This window comes from Hydra vulgaris, chromosome 02 (assembly GCF_038396675.1).
Source record: "Hydra vulgaris chromosome 02, alternate assembly HydraT2T_AEP".
Classification (NCBI taxonomy): Eukaryota; Metazoa; Cnidaria; class Hydrozoa; order Anthoathecata; family Hydridae; genus Hydra; species Hydra vulgaris.
Genome location: NC_088921.1, coordinates 72,112,956 through 72,131,631, shown reverse-complemented (window position 1 = coordinate 72,131,631; position 18,676 = coordinate 72,112,956).

The window sequence follows — 18,676 nt, the reverse complement described above, 5'->3', positions numbered from 1 at the left end:
TTTTGATTGGTTCACGGGCATGATTTCTCGATGTGCTAATGTTGCTCTTATGAACCCATCTCTTCTATCTTTTCCAAATACTGATTGAGAAGCTCGTGTGACTTGGACACATCGTTCAATAGCTTGCCCATGAACAAGGTTCATACATCGGAATATCATTGTATTTTAAAAGTTCATCCTTTGACAATAAACATGTAAGTAAAGGTTCGTGTACATCCAAGCTCCAATCAATTAGATCAAAAAGTGATTCAGCATTTTCATTATGTATATGATGTTTTCTACTTCTTACACTAGTGTTTCCGTATTTTAAATCTCCTCTTAATTTTAAAATTGTTTCAACTGCAAATTGTCTTTCTGTTTTTTCTAGACTACATAACAACGTTTGAAGAACATTTTCACTATGAGCATTCCATGAAGAAGATAAAACGTAGGGTCATCAAAGACTTTAAGACTTTGTCATCAAAGACTTAAAGTTAAAGACATTGTACGTAAAACGTACAATGTCTTTAACTTTAAGTCTTTGATGACAAAGAAGTTTTAACTGCTTGAGTATATGATTAGGGGCCCTTCAGTCCACTTACACTTTACTTTGATTTCAAACCAAAGTGGCGCATAAACACCAACAATAAACTCCATCAAGCTGAATCATTAGATGTCGGAGAGGTAGTTCATTTGTATGAAGAGCACAAATTATCCATAATTTTTTATCCAAATTATGTTCAAGGAAATGGATAACACCTCCTTTCCAACCAGTGTTTAAATTTGTTGAGTCTGCACCAATGGCAACTAAATAGTCTCCGACATCATGATTCACAATCCATTCGTAAATATTATCAGCTATTTGCTCAGCTGCAGTCTCTACCCTTTCTTCAGAATTGTTAGTGAAATGAAATTGGTATTTTCCTCCAGGTTCAGAACAAACTGAATAATGTTCTTCTTTTTTTTCCGATGGGTGTAATTTTCCATCTTCTTCTTCTCTCATGTACTTAGTCAAATCTTTTCATCCATCAAAAAATATACATTGAATATTATCATTCATCGCTACTTTTTCAGCTCTACCTCGGATTTCTTTCATTAACTTAGTCTTACTTCGTTTTATTTTGTTGTGATCAACGAAAATATCAGTATTTTTCTTTAAAAAATTTGCATCTTTTGCAGAAGCTAAAGTAGCAGTAGCTATGGCTGCTGCAGCTCTGTTAGATACCCCATACCTAATAGCTGCTTGAGAAACCCTGGTAATATCTAAGTAATTTTTTTTCAAACTGAAGTCAACTTTTTCTGTATTATCTGCATTTTTGTTGCCAATGTCCGAATCGTCTGTTGTTTGAAATTCTACTGCTAAAGGAGAAAATAAATTATGTTAAACAATTTTAATGAAAAAAATTTATAATCAATTTATACTCAACTTTTTAATTCACAGTTTAAACAAAAATTGACAAAAATATTTTTAGTATTTTAGCATTTACTTGCATCCTCACTAAGTGTTCCAGGTATTTTAGAGTCTGATTCTTTTCTACCTAAATATCTTGTTAACCGATGTGTCTCTGGTATATCAACTAATCCTATTTGTAAAGAACTTTTGTTACCAATTTTATTTCTTTGAGCTTGTAGGAAAAATAGTTCTTGCAAAGGTTTTTATGCTACTTTTGGACATATGCAAGTTACATGAGCTTTAAAAAGACAACCATTGCATCCATTTTCATTACAGCTAAAGATGTTGCACCTACATTTCGTCAAGTCAAATAACTTATCAAGCTTGTCCGTATACATATTTCTTTTTTTTGTAGTTCTCAGTTTTCTAATGTCTTTTGCAATCTTCCATTCAAGGACAAGTTTATCGACTGCGTATTTTTCTGAGACCAACGGGATTGTAGAATTTGCTGACATCCAAATACTTTTTATTTTAATAAATATTTGTATACACATACATCTTGTATTCAAATGTGTAACTGATCTATCACGCAACAAAATTCCATACCGTAAACTATCTCTCAGCGTAGGCAGCTCTGATAAACAAAGTTCGAGTCCATTACCCAATAGCTCATGCAAATTAGGGCATTTTAACATTGTTTGAGCTCGAGTAGATTTAGCCATTTATAGCAATGAAATTGATGTTATGTTTGTTAAGAAATATTGGTACTTTTTGTAGTAGGTAAAAAAACGACCTTTATAAATATGTTATAAATTTGTTAATTACATTTTTATTACAATATTTAGGATGCCAAAGTGATCATAAATAAATAAAACTCGTTTAAACCGCAAATCGTCAGGAAACTATTATCTTAGTAATTATCCTACAAATAAGCTATTGGAACTTTATAAAAATAAAAAATCCTACACCATTTCATGTATTTAAATAATTTTAATGGTTTTTAATAATAATGGAAGGGAGGATATAAGTCCAAAGCCCACAAAGTTTGATGACTATGTTTCATGATTCACCTCATTTTATACTAGTAGCATTACGCACATTGAAAATAACAACAACAAGTTTTGTATACTAATTTTTTTTAAAGTTTTTCGTAAAACTGTCGTTTTTTAAACGCCCTGCGCCTACAATAAATGAACTTTTTAGGAAAAAAAAAATTATTCACGTCTTTTCTAATATCCTAACACATAAAAAAAATTTTACGCCCGCTCCCATTTCTAAAATTTATAAGTAGATATTTTTTGTAAAATCCATAATGGTAGCCAACTTTTCTTACGTCTATCGTGTTTGTATAGCATTAAGAAAAGTAGCACCGAATATATATAATTTTTTATGTCTATATTATGTCTTATTGTTTTTTAATAATTGCCTTTCCTTTAAGCTAATATAAAAAAGGCCGAAAAATGCCAATATAATAAGATTTTTGTTAAACTGACATTTTTCAAACGCCCTGCGCCCACACTAGATGAACTTTTTAAAAAAAAAAAATTATTCACGTCTCTTCTAATACCCTAATACATAAAAAAAAATGTTGCGCGCGCTCTCATATCCAAAATTTTAAAAGTACGACCCACCCTAATGAACAGTGCAATGAACAGTGGTTAGAAAACTTTGTATTCGAATATACGACTATACCAATATCTTGAATTGAATTAATAAATTCAATAGGTGTACCAATGTTCATTGAGTATGAATTTAAAGTAAAGAACTGTTTCCATAGCGTAAAAAAAAATATATTTTTGTTGCTGTGTTAAGTTGCCAAATTTTTGACTATTCTGAAAATATTTTTAAGGTATTGACGAGGTGTATGCTGTTTTTATCATTGCTTGCTTGATATTACTTGCTGTCACCAGCAAATAACTTAATGCTGCAATTATCATCAATACATAAAGTTACACCGTTTATAAAACTAAAAATAAGATGGGTCCCAAAACAGTCCGTTGAGATATTTCACTCTTAATAAGAATTTTGCTTGAATACGAGTTACCAACGCAAACACATTCAGAACAATTTGTTAAAAAATTGGTAATCTAGTTTATCAATTCATACTGGATACCATAACAATGCAGTTTGAACATTAACTAAGAGTGTGTCACAAAACCAAATGGGGTACACTATAGCAAATTTTCAGATTAAAGGTATGGGATTGGAACACCAAATCTTAGACGTACCATAATGAACGACAAGAAAAGATTAGATAAAGACAAAGACAAAGATTTGAAGTTTTCAGATGATCAAGAAAGCGATAGAAAGTTTATTCTCGGAACCGAGGATAAGAAATATAGTCAAATGTCAAGAGAGAGTATTAAAAAGAAAAAATGCAAGAGAAAGCACAACACTCTAGGAGTTACAGAAAATTTAGATCAGGAACCAATTTTGATGAAAGCGATACAGAAGTATTGAATAATATAAACTTTGAACTTTGAGAAAAGAAAAAGAAAAACCAATTACGTGCACAATTCCTCAAGATATATACAGTGGTAGTGTTGCTCTTGCAGCATCAATTAATGATATATCTCCAGCGGTTCTCCAGAAAGTTGTCATTTCTGTTGTTCATAAATCTTTTGTGGATGTAAGTAAACTTCATTGGAGCATTTCAGCAGCCTCATCACGTATGAAAAAGGTAAACTTGATAATAAGTAAACAAGCCAGAAATGACATTAAAGCTGCTTTTAAAACCTCCAAATATCCACCTATCATTAATTTCGATGGTAAAACCTTATTTGAATTAAAAAAAGGCAATTGATTCAAAAATGACAGATTAGCAGCTCCTTTAAATATTATTGGAGAGGTTTATCTTCTCGGAGTACCTTCCCTAGCATTATCCTCAGAGAAAGATCAGTATAAAGGCGTGATGAATCTCCTTAATGAATATGAAACCAAAAGAAACATTGGAGGGTTATGCTTTGATACAACTTCCAGTAATACTGGAACTAAAAAAGGTTTTCTGTTTACAGTCTAGATATCCATCCATTATGTCTCGCTTGTAGATACCACATATAAGAGCTAAAGATTGTTCACTTTTGTAATGTTGTGACACAAAGAAAGACATCTGGACTAAAGAATGTTTTATTTAAAAAACTGAAAGACATATTTAAAAGTCCTGATTTTCATTATGATACAAATGATGTTACACGATTTCATTGGGATAAGACACAAGGAACTGTTATCGAATGTACTACAGTTGAGTCACCTAATTTTTGCAAAAAGTATATTAAAAGTAAAAATATATTTAGAGGCGATAAAAAAAACTAGCTGAGCTGGTTGTTGCTTATTTGTCTTTTGAAGGTGTAAAAGTTAGAAAACCAGGAGTTGTCTACCATGCAAGGTTCCTTGGAAAAGCCATATATTATCTAAAATTGCAATTGCTTTTTAATCAGATTAAATTTGTTCAAGAAGATAAACAACTTTTAGACGAAATAAATATCATGGCGGAATTCATAGCATGTTTTAATGCAAAATGGTATTTGCAACCTGACAAAGCTATCAAAGCACCATATCTTGATATTTTATCAATACATAAAATGCATTTATACAAAGATGTTTGTGCCAAACAAGAGGCGACTGAGGCAGTATTGAAATCATTTTACAAACATTCCCGGTAACTTGATTCTACAATTGTACCTCTTTCTTCGTTGGATAAGGATGTTTCTAATGAAGAAAAAAGTAAGATTGCTTCTGCTATGCTTCAATATGACATGCCAAACTCTGATTATCTTAAAATTAACAACAAATTGCTAATTGAAGTGGAAAACAAGATTAGGATTAAAAAGAGAGCTTATAATGATCCCCCAAGTTTATCATTATTTCATTATCACTAACTGATTTTCGATAGAATTGGGTTAGATAAACAAAGGATTGAAGACTGGCTTACCCTCTTACCTCAGTATTGGTGCACACAATCAAGTTTTAGAATCTTCAAAGATTTTGCTAAATCTCTAGTTGTCGTAAATGATCCTGCTGAAAGAGCAGTGGGAATGATGCAACAGTTTGTGCACAGATACAATAAAGAAGAGGAAATTCAGAACAGGCTGCTAACTATTGATAAAGCTTGATTTGCTACAAAAAGGCCAGGAAAAAATTCTTCAAGTTTTTCTAAAAAGAAGTTGATTGACTCACTTTCTACAATGGCAAAAATGATTAAAAAATGAAAATAATTTATACAACAAACTTTAACATTATTTTAAATAATTTTTATTTAACAATAGTATTCATATTCTGCCTTAACTACCCCTTTTATTTAAAAATATAAATCAAAACCTGTATTATAACATGTGATTCCAAAAAATCTGGACAAACTTCCCGCCATTTTTTCTCCGCGTAAATTTATCAATTTTGATTGGCTCGCAAGCCATTTTGTAGAGAATTAAATTCTCTACAAAACTTATTAATTTTATACTGAGCAACAAATTTGAAATGATGAAAAAAGTTACTTTGAAACAAGATGACGTAAGAAACCGAGTGTACGAGTTTATTGAAATTAACCCAGAACTTTCCAAAAACGCAATTGTAAAACATTTTATGATGGAAAGTATTCCAAGATCTACGCTCTACAATATTCTAAAAAGAAAAGACAACAACATATTACCCGAACGACAAGTTGGAAGCGATAGAAAAGCAGTTAAGATGACAAAAATAAATATCAAACAATTGGAAAAAAAAATCGACCATTAACATGGAATCAGTCAACGTTCTCTTGCTAAAAAATTCAATGTCAATCAATCATACTATTGCAAAACGATAAAGCAGAAGACAATCATTCATTATCACAAAAAAATTAAGGCCCCATAAAGAACTCCTGAACAACTTTCTCTTGTTCGTCCAAAGTGCTCTAAATTGGTTGAAATTTTTCGAAAAAAACAGGTGATCATTGACGATGAATCATATTTTGGATTAAGTAATTGTAATATTTCAGGAAACAGTGGATTTTATTCATCAGATGTTACTACGACACCAAATGATGTTAAATTAAAAAGAAAACCAAAATTTGAAGAAAAATTATTAGTTTGGGTTGCAATTTCTCCAAAGGGATTGCAAAGCATTATGTTGCACCTTCCGGTCAAGCTGTCAATGAAAATGTGTACATAGACAAGTGTTTGAGATCATTTTTGCTCCCATTTATAGAGACTGTTCATAAAGATGATGAAATAGTTTTTTGGCCTGACCTTGCATCATCTCACTACTCAAAAAAAGTTCAAGAATTTTTGAGGTCCAAAAATGTCGAATATGTGCCCAGAAGTCAAAATATTGCAAACGTACCAGAATTGCGACCTATTGAAGATTTTTGGAATGAAATCAAGAGAGCAGTATATGCTAGTTGTTGGGATGCTAAAAATTTGATCCAACTGAGGAATCGTATCAACTACTGCTTCAAACATGTCGACATTGAGCGCGTACATCGACTTGGTAAGGAGAGTTTTAAAAGAGTTGATACAGTTCGCAGACAAGGAATGGAAAATTTCTAATTTTTTGTAATATTACTCTATGAACATTGCTCTTTTTAAAACATTGTTCAAAACTTAAAAAATAAGTCATCTTTCTAAAAATGTTTTAGAATTTAAATTGTCCATATTTTTTGGAATCACATGTTAATAAAAAATCAGTTAAAATTTTTTATATTATCACCTCCCCTTAGCCTAACGAACATAGGCGTTTTCGGCGTTTTTTTGACCATTTTTTTTAATTAAATGGGCTCTGGGGAGGCACAAGAGTGGTCCAATCAGGCTAATTTTTTTCCAAAGTTAGTTTTAACACCAATATCCCACATTTCAAAGGGTAGTTTTTTAAAATTCAAAAATTTCCTCAAAAGCATGTACTCTAATATATATATATATATATATATAAATATATATATATATATATAAATATATATATATATATATATATATATATATATATGTACTCTAATATATATATATATATATATATGTACTCTAATATATATATATATATATATATGTATTCTGTATATATATGTACTCATGTACTCTATATGTATATATATATATATATGTACTCATGTACTCTATATGTATATATATATATATATATATATATATATATATATATATATATATATATATATATATATATATATATATATATATATATATATATATATATATATATGTACTCATGTACTCTAATAAATATATATATATATATATATTGACAAATAAACAGTTATATCAAGTACGTTAGCTTTATCTGTTTGTTATTCATATAGAAACTTTTCTGTAACAAACTCTTAACAAAATCTTTTAATTAAGCAGTATTCAATACCAACTTTGGCAATTAAATTATTATAGCTATTGTTTTTGCCGAAAATTAATTAATGCAAAAAGAAATCATCTGGATTATAAAAACCGAAGGTGTATAATATAAAGGGTATAAATATTTTTAATTCATATTTAAAAATATAACAGAAATTAAAAAAAAAAAAAAAAAGAATGGCCAATATATCCATAAAATGTAATAATTTCAAATATAAAAATATATACAGTTTTACGTGAGAAACAAAAGAAATATTTTTCAAGAGATGAAATATTATTAATATATATTAATAAGGAGACACTTTTTCAAAAATAAAATTACAAAAAACTAATATACTTTACAAAGAGCTGTCAAAACCGGTATGATGGTACCGGTTTTGACAGCTCTTTGTAAAGTACGTTCCACAACCGACTATATCTATACTTAATTTTCTCTCTTTACTAAAATAAGCTTAGCTAACGGTAGAAAATATATTGATATAAAATTCTTGCCTTTTGGTTAACAATAAACTATTCTAATTTACTTTAACAGTTTTTACATAACAAAAGTATCTTTAACAGAGATGGCAGTTGCGTAACTTTTTTGGAGGCAGTGATAAAATTTTATTAGGCTAAATGCTGTAATAAAATTTTTTATTGATTTTTTGATTATTAATGGGTGATTACTAAAAATCTGGACAAAATTGCTTATATCATATTTCTATATGCAACTAATACTTATTTTTTTCAAACAATTTTTAAAATGTTGTAAATTTATTCTGCTTTTGAAATATATATTAACTTTTATATAAGTATTTTAAATTTAGTATTAAAAATGACGTCAAACGAAGAGCTCCAGAGAAAACGTGTGTACCAGTTTTATCAAGAAAATTCAGATAAACCTAAATCATTCACTGTATCTCATTTTGAAGCAGAAAACTTATCAAGATCGATTATATATGGAATTATTAAACGTGTAGAAGAAGATAAACCATTTGAAAGGCAAACTGGTAGTGGTTTAAAGCCGAAAATAATGACTAAGCGCGCCATCAGTCAACTTACCAAGCTTGACCATAAATGTGGCATTTCTCAGCGTATAGCTTCAAAAAAGTTCAAATGTTCTCAGTCACTTATTTCTAAGACATTGAAAACCAAAACATCAATAAAAAAAACAAAACAAATGAAGATTCCAAGTCGAACTGAGAGCCAGAGAGCAAAAAACCGACGTTTGTGTGGTCAACTTTATAAAAATTATAAAGATTTTATTTGGGTTCTTGATGACAAGTCTTATTTTACTCTCTCGAACAGCCAAATTAATGGTAAAGATTATTTCTATTTAAGTAACATCGAATTAACACCAAACAATGTTAAATTCAAAGAAAAAAAGAAATTTGAAGAAAAAGTTTTGGTTTACGTGGTCATTTCGCCTTTTGGCCTATCAACTCCATACATTGTACAGTCTGGAACAGCTATTAACCAGCATATTTTTGTCGACGAAAATTTGACTAAAAAACTATTACCACACATCAAACAGCTTCCAAAAAATAACAAATACATATTCTGGCCTGATCTAGCAAGTGCCCATTACTCAAACAAAGCTGTTAAGTTTTTGAATGAAAATGGTATAAAGTTTGTAAAAAAAAGTGAAAACCCCCCAAATATGCCTGAATGTCGTTGTATTGAAGATTATTGGTCTGGTATCAAAGAAGATGTTTACAAAAATAGAATAATTTACTGTTTTAAAAAATTCGACAAAGAGCTGGTACAACGCTTGGCAGAGTCTACTAGCAGAAGACTCGACACAATAAGAAGACAAGGTCTTGTTGAATTAAGATAAAAGTTTGTATTAAAATTAGAATAAATTTGCTATTTTATTCTTTTTAAAATAATAAAATAGGTCTACTAGATTAAAAGTTATTTAATTTTTAGTTTTGTCCAGATTTTTAGTAATCACCCGTTATATTTTACCGTTGAAGAAATTTTCAACCTACATTAATTTGTAAATAAAATTAATGGCCGGAGCAGGAAAAAGACATTAATTTTGTTTTATCGCCGAGCACCGTGTTACAATATATATTTTTTACAAAATTTTTTACAAAAGTATAAAGTATATTTTAAGAAACAAGAAAAATGTTTACAAAAATATTAACATTAAAATAAGATCGTCCAAATTAAGTGTATCACCACAAATAAATTAGATAAAACAAAAAACAAACAAATAAAAAACAACTTAAAAAAATAAAATGCGAATAATGATAATGATAAATGTCAGTAATTATTTAATTTAGTTTTTGAACTTACAGGTTTAAATTTAAGATTAATTTGTGAATAAGTAGATAAGACATAAGAAACTTACTCAGAGCAATGTTCTTTTTCTTTCAAGAAAGTTTCAAAATTTATTCTTGCAAGTTTGGATTAACTCTTTTTAAAATAGAGCCGACAACTCTGGGGTAGGGGAGGGGGAAAAGAGGTCGGGATCGCACGTGCCCCCTCCCTCCCCATACACACATACACACACACACACACACTTTTTGTACAAAGCCTTTTTTTTTTTAAAGAAATTTTAGATATAGAGGACTTTTTTAGAAATTGACGATTGTTCCCCTAATTTTGAAACCCGTGTTGTCGGCCCTGTAAAAATCAACATCAAAATAAATAAACGACATAAGATAAACCTTTGTTTATATTTGAAAACTGATTTTTTGGCATTTAGTGAAAAACTATATGTAGTCAGTTATGAAACAATATAGTAATCATTTTTAACAATAGACACTAACGTGAAGGTGAGGCAAATTATCTATTAACAGAAATTATCAAAACAATAATGTTACAAAATCAATAAATAGCATAACACGCTACAGTAAACTATTGATTATTCACATCTCCAAGGGACCAAAAAATTAGTTAGTTAGAGAATATTAGAGTTATTTGGAATATAATTTATAAGTAAAGCCTCATCTGGAATTTCAAAATTAGTTCAAATTATTAAGGGTTATCGAGTTATCTTGAGTTCATTGTACATGTTTTAATTACTAACAGTACACTCATAGAAATACATATATAATCATTTACATATATCTAAAAAATATGCCCATAACTTTATGTAACGCATACCATCATTAACATATAATAAATAAACATATATTACCTCATAATGAAACATAATAATATTTATCAAAAACTGTTACAAATATAGTATTTAAGAATACTATATTATTTGTGTAATATTTATTTAATTACATACCTTGTAATGCATATTTTTCAAGTTTATTTAACAAATTAGTTGTGCATACATAGAATTTTGTTGTTCAAAAAATAACACAAAATTACTGAACAAAATTATGTTTCAAAAAAATACAATGATAAAAAAAAGCAACTCAAACATGGTTCAAAACTTCTAAAGATTTTAAAATGTCTTTATTTAAAATCTGAAGTAAAATACAAATTTTGAGCCGCCACTTTTTCTCCTCCGAGCATCCTCTTTTTCTCTGGTGCTGTACAGAGTGCTATTCCTCCATCTAAAAGATGGATAACCTTCCCCAGCAAAAAAACATTTTCAGTTATTTTTAATTAATAGTTGATCCTGAAAAATTATTAGAATCTTTTTTTCGAATTCAATTTTTTATAATTTCGTTATGAAAATTTGAATTCAAAAGATTCTAATAATTTATAACTAATTACGAATAATATACTTATAGTTATAATAGTTATGATATATTTAACAATAAAAAAAATTGACAACTGCATTATAACTGCATAATTAACTGCCATAAACTTTCATAAAATGTTTTGAGTGAAATATATATTGGAATAATTATTTTTTTTGTTTACCTTACGATTTAAAGTCAAAAATAGAGAATAATTTATTAAATGAACAAGTGAAAACTCAATTTGAAATTAATAAAGAAGGAGGAAAATGTAAAATATGCAAAAAATATTACAAAGGCAAATAAAGTAACCTCAAAAATCACCTATTTCGAAAACATAAAGAAAAAGCCGACGAAATTGAATTAGTTGAAGCTACTCCAGCTACATGTCATCGAAATGACGATGAAATTTTATTAATTAAACGAATCAAGCTAGAAGTCGATGTAAATCAATTATTTAGGGAAATGATTCGATTAATGATGCGCCGTAACTTGTCTTTAGCATCAGCTGATGAAATCGGACAAATGTCTTTAGTAAAAATGCACTCAAAAAATTCAAAATTTTTATAAATCGTCACAGCATGAAACGCTACATTCAACATGTATGTGAAAATATTGTTTTATTAATAAGAGAAGAAACTGAAAATGTTCTTATGTCGTTGATGTTTGATAGTGCATCGCGATATGGAAGAAACTCGTTTTGAGTTAGCTGCAGATATATCAAGGACGGGGAAATAGTTGACAGAACCTTAGGCATAATTATTCAAGAAGGTCGACAGTTTGGTGAAATTTTTGCTGCTCATTGGAAGATGTGATGGGAAAAATTGAAAAATGTGCTAATGATATCTACGCAACTTGCACAGATCACGGAAAGAATATGATGAAGGTAATCCTTGAAATTTATGGTAGCAAATTTATAGATTTCGAAGATAAGGAAATTGATCTTGGCGCTTTAGAGAATGAAGAAGGAAATTATAGCACACAAAGCCCACACTGTTTGTGTTGAAAAATCGATTGGACTAATCTGTTCAGCCATGTTTTATGACGTACATGTGTGTCAGCTAGCTGCCAAGGACGTAGCATCAATGTTTGAAGATGCATTTAATAATATAAGAAAAGTTGCTATTGAATCCAAAAAAAGTAGCATATATTCAAAAACTTAAAAATCTAAAAAAGCCTCGTATAGACATTGCACCACGTTGGGAATTCGCTTTTTTGTTGATAAAAGATTTTCATACCAACACAGAAGCATATCAAAGGATAAGACATGACAAGTTAAAGTTAAATAATCCATCATGGAGCCTAATAGATGAATATTTTAACGCATTTTTACCAATACATTTGGCCATGATGGATTTTCAATCACCAAAATTATCAATGAGTGAATTCTACGTTCAATGGATTCAAATGAAAATAAAAATCGAGGACGTTCCAGCTGGTGATTTGGGATAAAAATTTTTACTGACCAACGCAATCAATACACAAGAACAAGTTTTTTTTAAATATGAAGCATTTATTGCTGCTTTAGTTCTGGATCCTAGATTTTGCTTCTTATCGGGTCACCTACTGTTTAATACAAAACTGTTGAATAGTGGAATCACACAGTTGATCAAAATCCATCAAAAACTTTGCACTCGACAAGAACAGTCAAATTCGTCATCAACAGAAGATTCCATACAATTAAATGCGTCATATTCATCAAATACTTCTGAAGAGATGATTCTGATGAACTCAGAAGGTGTTGAAGCTAAAAAAGTACGTCGTTTCTAAAATGGGCTCTTAATGAAACGCGAGTAACATTAGACGTTGAATTCAACATTCTTGATTACTGGAAGAAAAATCAAAAAACAAAATTGGATCGGCTCTATGAAATTTCACAAGTAGTTTACGGTGCAGCGTCCTCTAGTGTAAAAGTTTAACGTGATTTCTCTAGATTCACTTTGGTTTATCGCCATCAACGTACTCGCATTTCAATTTGAAATGCGAGAATAGAGTTTAAGAAATCAAAATAGAGAAATCAAAATAGAGTTTAAGAAATCGAAATAGAGTTTAAGAAATCGAAATAGAGTTTAAGAAATCATTTGAAATTCCAATGATTTCTTAAACTCTATCATGGTGGTAAAAAACAATCTGGATTTAATTGATAAAAGAAAATTCGTTTAAAAAACTCGTTTACTTGAATAAAAAACAATTTCTTTTAGTCAAACAGCTGTTTTTTTACAAGGTCTCTTAATTTGCAATAGAACCTTTTGAGATTCAATTTTGTCTTCATAGAATCTTTTTAGATTTTGTTTTTCATTATGGAAACTTTTGAGCAATTGTCAATTATTTTATTGTTTAATAAATTATTACTATTATAACAATAAGTATATTATTCGTAATAAGTTATAAATTGTTACCGGGTAGTCTTCTTAATATGAATTTAATGAGCTGAATATAATTTTTGCGAAATATTTCAAATTCTTCAGCTTTAACGAATTTAATTTGGCACGAAATTTTTGATATACTGTTAACTGTTTTTTTCATAGAATCTTTTGAATTCAATTTTTCAAAATAAAATCTTTTTCAGCATCAACCATTAATTAAAAATAACTGAAAATGTTTTTTTATTATTATTATTTTAATCAAAAGAATAATTTTAAGTTTGGTCATACTAAAACCACTTTCAGTAATAAAAACTCAGCTTGAGATGGTTTTTCATTCTTATAAGGGAAATCGCCAATACTAATCAATACTAATAAATTTTTTTTTTTTTTGTTTATTTGTTTTTTTTTAAAAGCAGATGAGCAAAAAAAAAACGTGTGGTGAACGGACGTTCTAAAAACGCGAGGTCAACGGACCACGTGCTCTATTACAAGTAAGAAGTTTATTAAAAGTTCGAGTAAAAATAGAATTTAATAAAAATATTAATTGAAAAAATGGTAAATGTCCAATCAACCGATTTAATCTATATAAAGCTGATCAAGATAAATTAATAAAATCACTAATCAAAACAATCGACGAGTTGAAAATTTGCAATTTACTGTTAACCGAGAGACTAAATGTTCTTGAGAAAGCTAAAGTTGTACCCTCCACGTCTATATCGTGGGTTAGTGTTGTTAATGGAAATACGCCACCGAAAAGATCAACCTAACAACTTCATTTAAGGAACGCTGTTGTTGCCGATCAAAAGAAAGAGAAAAATGGGAAAGTAACGTTGTAGTGTTTGGTATTGAAGCCTCTAAAGAAGCAGATTTATCAAGTGCTAGAGAAGAAGATAAAAATTCTATTCTCCACATGATGAACTCTAATGATGCAAAAATCGAAAATAAACAAATAATAAAATTAAAATCAAAATCCGACAAAGAATCACCTTTTGTTTTTGTTCTTAACAACCGAAATGATAGAAATTCTCGTCTGAAAGCTGCAAAAGGTTTAAAAAATTCAACCGAGTTTAATAAAGTGTTTATCAATCCCGATTTAACTGTAGCTGAGCGATACAAAGCAAAGTTATTACGCGAGGAGTGCAAACAAAAAAAATCCGAAAATTCGGAACCCTTTTTATTATGGTATACGAAACGAAAAAGTCATAAAAATTAACAATTAGCAATCATTTTATAATTAAAAAAACCAAAAAGATTTTAGTCACGGCTTACTAACTTCTTTAGTTATTCTGAAGTCATTACAAAAATATCATGCCTCAAGCATTAGTAAACAACGTATTATTACTGTAAACAACAAAAGCATTAAAAAGATTATCAGTTCAAAACTTTATGAACTCAAGTAATCACTTAACCACAAATTCGTTCAACAATTTTACAGTTTATCTTTTTAACCCAAGAAGTCTTGCCAACAAACTTAACGATTTTTTTTATACGTTGAGTCAAACAAACCTGCCTTAATTTGTGTTTGTGAAACTTTTTTCAATGATAAACTCCCGAACTCCATGGTCTGTTCAAAAAGTTATTCCAAGTATTGTAAGGACTGGATACAAATTGGCGGTGGTGTAGCTATATACTGCAGAAATGGCGTTAAATCTGCCATAGTAAGTATTACTCAAACTGACCTAGATATTGATATTATTTGTGTTGATTTAATTTTTGGGTCTAGTAAACTCCGTTTAAATACGTGTTACCGTCCACCGTCCTATAATCTTAATGATTATATCTATCTTGAATCAATGATTTCGATAATTAGCAATCTCTGTGAATCTGTTCCTCAATTTGTCATTGTTGGAGATTTTAACTTACCGAAAATTGATTGGGTTAACTACGCTTCGCCAAATGAGAAATGTCATAATGTTTTTTTAACTTTAGTAAATAGTCTTGGTATGCGCCAATATGTACTGGAGCCCACTCGAGAAAATAATATTCTTGATCTTGTTCTTTCAAATATCATTTCTCTATTAAGTAATACTTCTGTTGAGTGTCCATTTAGTACAAGCGACCATAACTCAGTCCTTTTTCATATAAACACCTTTGAATATTATCAGCCCGAAACAAACTCTGAATCTTTTTACGATTTCGATAATACAGATTTAATTGGTTTTATATCTCATTAATCAAAAATAAATTGGGACTTCGATTTTTCTTTTGTTTTTACAACTGAAGATTATTGGAACATCCTTTCTGATCATATTCGTAAAGGTATTGATCGTTTTTTTCCAATTAGAACAATATACCATATGAAAAAAAGTCTTTCTTGTCCAAAGTATATTTATAAAATGCTAATTCGCAAATCATTTTATGGAAAAGATAGTTGATCACTAAGCCCATCTTGCACAAAAAGGCATTTATCCAATATGCATCAAAATGTATAAAAGACATATCCAAACATCATAAAAATGTGGAACTAAAACTGGTCAAAAGAAAATAACTCAAACAAGTTTTTTAGTTACGTAAATAAAAATCTAAATAACCCCCAAAAAATATATCCTCTAAAAACCAATAGCAACTTTACTACTAGCAATGTTAAATTTGCGGAAGTGTTTAACAAACACTTTGGAAGTGTTTTACGGTAGATGACGGAAATTTGCGTAAGATAAATACTTTTGTTAGTAAACATATTAAGATGGATTGCGTAGATTTTTCAGCAAAGATAGTTCATCAAAAACTAAAAAATCTGAAACCTTGCACATCATTTGGACCTGACGGTATACCAAATATACTTTTAAAACAGTTATCACATAATATGCATTCCGCTTTCATATATATTCGAATCAAGTTTTATGTCAAGCTCGTTACCAAAACAGTGGCTTCAAGCTTCGGTTTTGTCTATTTTTAAAAAAGGATCTACTTCAAATGCTAACAATTATAGACCTTTATTCCTCACATGTACTAGCTGTCGAGTAATGGAAAGTATTGTTAGTTCATGTATCGCTGATTATCTTAAAATAAATAATCTAATAACACCTAACCAACACGGCTTTTTATCTAAAAGATCAACGTGCACAAATCTTCTAGAGTCAACTAATGACTGGAATAAAGCTTAAGACAGCAATTTAATTACTGACGTGGTGTACATTAATTTTCAAAAAGCATTTGACTCTGTACCTCATCCAAAACTTTTGAAAAAACTTGCAACGTACTTCATCATGGATAAGCTGCTTCATTGGACATCATCATTTCTTTCCAACAAATATCAAAGAGTTCTGGTTGAAAATTCAATATCCAATCCGACCAGCATCCTTAGTGGAGTTCCACAGGGTAGCGTTTTGGGTCCAACGTTATTCGTGTTATATATTAATGATCCACCCTCTCTAATAAAAGATCTTAACTGCTCCCTAATGTTATATGCTGACGATATCAAGCTATTTAGTTCATTTAAGGATGCCGACTACAGTCACGATCTTGCTGTTGCCATTTATAAAGTTTATCTCTGGTCAAAAAAATGGCAGTTAAAAGTAGCCAATAATAAGTGCTTTACTCATAGAATAGCACCTACTTTATTTTGTAAAGATATAAAATACAATTATCAATTAGTAAAAATTAGTAAAAATTAACAAAATACAACTATCAAAATTAATAAAATACAAATATCAAAATAGTCATATTTCAAATATCGTCCGCGCATCAAACATTCGAGGGCATCTAATCCTTAAGTGTTTTAAAAGTCGAGATCCAAGTGTTTTAAAAGTCGAGATCCAATACTGTTCCAGCTAACTAGATTTTGTTTTATAACTGTGGTCTTATATATAATTGTAATATATCTATATATATATATATATATATATATATATATATATATATATATATATATATATATATATTGTAAAATATCTCGCATATGTGTTTTGTGATTGTAGGGCACGTTGTCAGAGTCCTTTATATTTTATGAACCTGCGTGTCCTTTAGAACATGTATCAGTGTTCTAATAAATTTTAATCTAATCTAATATCAAATAATACATCGATAAAAAGGGCAGAAAGAACTTTATGAAACAACTGATGTTTGCTTATAGGGTTTAAAATAAAAGTTTTTGCAATTGATTGCAAAAAAGCAACAAGTTTGTTAAACTATTTTCACTTTACTCTTTAAATTAAGCTGAAATGCGCAATAAATTTGTTAGATTGATTTTTTATTTAAGAATATCAAACAGCAAATATGTCAGACATAAAACTGTCAAAATATGTCGTTAGAAAATATGTCTGACATATTTTATGTCAGCAGAAAATAATTCAGATGTAAAATTATGTCAAAATATGTCGATAGAAAGTATGTGGGACATTTTATGTCAGCAGAAAATAAATCAGACAGAAAATTATGTCAAAATATGTCGATAGAAAATATGTATCAGACATTTTTGACGGCAAAAAACCCTGGTTTTTAGTATTGCGGATGATCCATAAGACAATATCAAACTAATTCGGAATAGTTAGAACCCCTGTTCTAAAAGAAAAGTTCTGAATAGTTTACATCATATTAGAGTGTATTTATTTAGAAAAGTTAAAAAAAAAATAGCTAAAAGTTTAACAATCACGCAAGTGAAAGAACTATGAGAAGTCCATGAAAATACTTTATTAAAAACTTTTGCTAAGAAAATTGACAAACTTGAAGGGAAAATAGAGCAATTAAAAAACGAAAGCTTAGCGATAAAAAATGAAATTGCTACAATAAACAACGGAATAAACTTTCAAAACAAATATTACGAAAAAACCATAAAGGAAACGAATAAACTTAATGAAAACTAAAAAATTACATCAAAGAAAACGAAAAAAAAAATTCAAGCCAACTTTTTGTAGGCAAAATTGCTGAATTAGAAGATCGTAGCAAGAAAAACAACTTGAGGTTCGAAGGTTTTGAAGAAAAAGAAAACGAACCATAGGAAGAAAATGAGTCGAAAGTAAAATATTTTATTAAAGAAAAATTAAA